Source organism: Cajanus cajan, chromosome 9 (assembly GCF_000230855.2).
Source record: "Cajanus cajan strain Asha chromosome 9, NIPB_CcT2T_4, whole genome shotgun sequence".
Taxonomy (NCBI): Eukaryota; Viridiplantae; Streptophyta; class Magnoliopsida; order Fabales; family Fabaceae; genus Cajanus; species Cajanus cajan.
In genome coordinates this window covers 26890279-26895591 of record NC_138525.1, presented here as the reverse complement: position 1 = coordinate 26895591, position 5313 = coordinate 26890279, and the positions used below count along the sequence as shown (strand labels likewise).

Sequence of the window (5313 nt, the reverse complement as noted above, 5' to 3'; positions counted from 1 at the left end):
CTACTTGGTGGCCAATGATGAAATCTTTGGGTTTGGTTAAGCTACATGTAGGTGCGTGATAAGACCATGCATCCTAGGTGCCCTCCACTTGGCCTAAGCCTTACCAAGTCCAAAAACAAATCCAATGCTACCAAAAATACATGTCTAAGCCTTTTTCTAGCCCTAATAAAATACCCTAGCTATAAAATAAAATCCTATAATCTAAGGCACCCCATAATACAAGGGTAAAATGGGAAATACAAGTAAAAATAAATCCTATGACTAAGGCACCCCAAAATACAAGGGTAAAATGAGAAATACAAGTAAAATAAATCCTATGTCTAAGATACCTAAAATACAAGGGTAAAATAGGAAATTAAAGACAAGGGCAAAATAGAAATAAAAATAAATGTTATGCTAATAAAAACTTAGGAGCTAAGGCCCAAAAGTAGGCTCACTCTTCCTATGGTTTTTCAACACTAACCTATTCCTCTTGCCTCCTTCAATATATCACCTCTTGGTCTTCTTGGCCTAGTGTTATTCCATCAGGAGGAAAATTCATGGTCTACAAAATGCAAAAATTGTAGTCGCGTCGAGCATGCCATAATGGTGTTAGACACAGTTTCAACCAAATTCCTCAGTCTCGATTCACACCAAGCGTAGGATTGGTGGAATCAAGCGTGAGGAAAGATACTTATCTCATGTTGGAAAGGCGTCAAGTGTGGTTTGAATGACTCTAAGCGTGAGAGCACTAGAAAGTCTCTAACATGTTGATGTTCGGCCCTAGTTGGGTGGTGCCAAGCATGATCAAGGTAGAGGCTCTCTACCTAGACAATGTCAAGCGCCAATGAAGTGAATCGAGTGTGAGTCAAGTAAAGGTTCTCTACGTAAAAGAAGGGTCGATGTGGCTTTTGTGATGTCAGGTGTGGGGTTCCAAGGGTTCCCTACCTCAACCACGTTAGGCGTGGGTTTAGTGGCATCAAGCGTGGGCAAGGTAGAGAACTCCTACCTCAATGGTGTCAAGTACGGGTTGTTGTTTTGAAAATACTTGTTGTTTGGTGAGTAAAATAGTTAACATGAATAACATTGGTTAATCTATTGCATGTTTTATGTTGAATGATGATGATTTTTTATGTGTGTTGATCATAGATAGCATATATAGTTTATTGTATGGTTGATGAGCATCAGTATGTTAGACTTGAATGATGTTGTCCATCTCTATATTCATTTACCTAAAGTAATGCATATAGATGATGTGTGTTAAGGCATTAATGTTGAAAATGTTGTAGGCATTAAAGCATGTGAATTGACTTAGGACTAGAATAAAATGTATTATTTTTGACTGTTGAATGTCCATGATGTGGATATTGACATGATGCTCTATGAGGCCATTGGTTAAAATACCCTCCTTGAGTAGATGTGAAGCTCTTGGAGTGGGTTGGTGAGTCTCATTGAGGTCCTTAATCAATTTTGGAGTAAGGTATGAAATTGAAGGCTACAACCCTTAACCAATTATTGAAAAGGTTGCATCGTACCTTAAGGATATATAGCTAGCAGGCTAATCCCTCAAGTGACCTGGTAATGTATGTCAAGGTTGTGGTACGATCATACCTAACTATACTGTCTTAATGGTCGAACTAGAATTTCCTAGTATAAGTGCCAACACCCAAGAAATTTGAGGATAGAGATTAGTATCACTACTAGAAAAAGATCATTTTCCTACAAAAAAAAATATTCGCATATTTTTTTACGAATTTTCTTGCAATAATAATTTTACCAAAAAAATTTCCAAATTTATTTGCGAAAAATAATTTACAGAAATTTCTTACAAATTTTTTATGAAAAATAATCTACAATTTTCTTTTGCAAATTTTGCTACAATTTTAATGATCATAGAATTTTTTTCCATGGTAAAAATTTGCAGAAAATGTTGTAGGAATTTCATCTTGTTTCTTGCGTTTCTTGCAAAAATAAATTCGCAAGTAATATTTACTAAATGGTAGAAAAATTTCGCAGGTAACTTTTCTTACAGATTTTCCTGCCAATTTTAATCCATAAGAATATATATATATATATATATATATATATATATATTTAATAATATTTATAAATAAAAGATTTTCCTCAAGTCCTACGTCGATTAGAAATAAAACAATTAAAGAGTATATAAGTTGGAGCAACACTCACCTTAAAAGTTGATTTTGTATGGTTGAGTGTTAAACGTATAATTTATAATTTAAGAGTTTAAAAGGTTATTTATCACATGTCATATCTATCACATGTCAGAGTAGGCATGGCAACAGGGCGGGGCGGGTACGGGTTTCATGATACCCGTCCCCGTCCCCACAACTCAGTCTCATACCCGTCCCCATCCCCATACCCGTCGGGTATGTGATTTTTGTCCCATCCCCGTCCCCGTCGAGTATCAGGTATACCCGTACCCATAAAAAAAATTAATTTTTTTTACAAAAAAAAAATTTAACTTATCTTTATGTTATATTACAATGATAATTGGGTTGTTTTTCTATCTCATATTTTACTCAAGAGACTTTTTAATAATTAAACAACTACAAATAGTTCACATCATAATAAATAACCACACATAATTAAAATCTTACAATTTAAACAACCACAAATGTTAAGTAATGTCACAAATAAACAACCACAATATTGAGTTGAAATAACAAAATAAATTGAAATTTCTCAAATAGAAAATAGAATTCATCTTATAAGAGAAAAATGTTGAGTAATGTCATTAAGCTTCAATCCACCTATCATAAGACAATTTATAAAAATTAGAATTGAGTTTCAAATTCTCTGTGGCCGTGTTTGAATCACTTATAAAATTATTTGCACTTGGCCTACTATCCTTGGGTGTCTTAGATTCAGTTCCTTTCTCATTCAATGTTTTGGAATAATTATCTTGATGCAATTTATTCTCTCTCCTTTCGGTTCTTCTTAAACCCTTTGTTTGACTATTCCTGGAAGCTTTTCTTTTCTCAATTTCTTTCATGCTTTCAAATTCCTTCAAATAACAATCCAATGAAGATGTTGTGACAGGGGGGAATGATAGCAGTAGCTAACCTTATCGAACTCTTTATGCACTAGTTATGAAATCCTAAAGTACGTATCCACTAACAATACTTAGCTTCCACCACCAGAGAAGTGTGTGCAGAACTTCTTTGTTTCTCCAGGGGATCAAAACAACTAGTAGTAGTTTCTACCTGCAAAAGTAGTGATAAATAAGTGGCTAGATTCTCAAAGAAAGGAAAAAAGTAAAAAATAATAAGAAAAAATTGCCAAAGGAAACCAATAAAGATTATCGGGATAAGAGTGAGGGGAAGGCGTATGAAGCATTCATCACAATGAGCATCAAAACATGTAATCTGTTTGAATGTACTAGCAGAAATAGCCGCACAAGCCCAAAATGGGAAAACCCAGAAAGATGACAAGTGCAGAAAGCTCATTCATACAACACACAATTTGCAATAATTGAAGGGGAACCAAGTTCAATTCAGGCCACAAAAATTATGCATAAAACAAATCAATATCGCATTTAGAAAGTAACTAATAACTATGGCTTTATGAGAGTAGACAGATGTAGAAATCAAAATGTGAAGATATGTGAATAATATATAAATACGACATGAACAAAATTACAAAAGGCACTGATGCATTAATCCGAGCTCCTTCATAAGCCTTTTCTGCATTCAGAGAGAGAGACGTTTCACATTATCTAACATTTAGAGAGATTCAGAGAGAGAGAGAGAGAGACATACCAATCATAGGGAGGGAGCCGCTCGGAGGGAGAAAGCACAACGCGCAATGTTGCAACTAGCTAGTGCGGTGCTAGACTGGCTGGGGCGATCCCTTGGAGGCTGAAGTGGTGGTGCAGTGCGACTACAGGATGCCGGGATTTGAGATTGAGTCTCAACTTTTAACCCTAACTCCCAAATGCATATGATGGGCAAAGATTTTGAAATGTGGCACACTGGTCATAAGACAGCCTTAAATTTTTTTAAAATAATTAAACCGGGGACAAGTATTAAACCGGGTATGGGGATGGAGACAGGTACGGGTACGAGTACGGGGCGCGTAACTACATACCCGTACCCGTACCCGATTTAATATATCAAGTTTTACCCGTACCCATACCCATACCCGTACCCGGTCAAACCAGGTATTCCCCGTCAATGTCGGGACGGGTTCGGGTATTACCCTCGTGTACGAGTTTATTTGCCATCCCTATGTCAGAGGCATGGAAGCAAATTTCTTAATGCTTTGGATGAATTCATGGTAAACATTTGAAAGTTGAAGAATTATTAATAGAAATTGTAAAAAGAAATTACTTATGAATAATAATTTCTTTGATTTTTTTTTCGTAAGAAATTTTCATTTAAAATTTATTGTAAAAAAATTCACAAAAAATTTCACAGGAAACTTTCTTGCAAATTTTTTTTCCTAGGAAAATTTCTTGCAAATTTTAAAATTCGCAAACATATATTTTCCACGAAGATATTACCTAGAGATAAAATTTCGCAGAAACATTTGTAGAAAATTTAGTAACGAAAGAAATGAAAGAAACGGAAAGTGTGACACCTTCTACCCCAAGATACATATACAGTAATTATAAAAAAAAATTCTTCATCATTAAAAACCAAATCTCCAACCACATAAAGGTAAAGAGTTCACATTCATAAACTTAATATAAATAACATGTCAGTGGAATTACAAAGAAATAAAACTGAGTTTTCCATAATAATTTAATAAGAATAACATCCTAATCTAATCCTATCTATGCCTCGATGTCACATGTCCTATCAAAACAAAGCCTAAGCTTCGTCACCAATATCCTCAGCCTCATGCTGATAATTACCTGTATAACAATCAAGGAAAACAACACAAAAGAAAAGGGAGTGAGAAACATCTCACTCTAGCTCACGGTGTAGGAATACACACCGGATAGCCAAACACAAACAAGACATGTATGTGTACATAGCATAGATGGATTAACAACAATATCACATTCCACTTATCAAAGGCATAAAAATCACTTTAATATATAACATTAAAATTCACATGTAATGGACACAGACTACATATTATCATGCATGTGGTGCCAGTAACACATATCACATGGTGTATTGCCACTAGCAATACACAAGAGCAGTCTAGGAGTACATGTCGGGTCACACCCTCTACGCACTCTCACTAGAAGGACATACTACCAGGGTCTTGTCGAGATAGCTAAGCCGCGCAAGATACATCCCATGCACACAATGGAAGAGACTAGGACTTACAAACCGAGTTATCCCCAAGGACTAATCCCCAAGC

General features: G+C 35.4%; 1 long non-coding RNA gene across 1 annotated transcript; it reads right to left on the bottom strand.

The window, feature by feature from the left end:
- Positions 1 to 2687: 2687 nt before the first annotated feature.
- Positions 2688 to 4887, bottom strand: LOC145951871 (uncharacterized). Its single transcript, XR_014429812.1, has 2 exons — positions 3759 to 4887; positions 2688 to 3203 (listed from the first exon to the last, which is right to left on the bottom strand). It is a non-coding gene; the product is annotated as an uncharacterized LOC145951871 (long non-coding RNA).
- Positions 4888 to 5313: the final 426 nt, after the last annotated feature.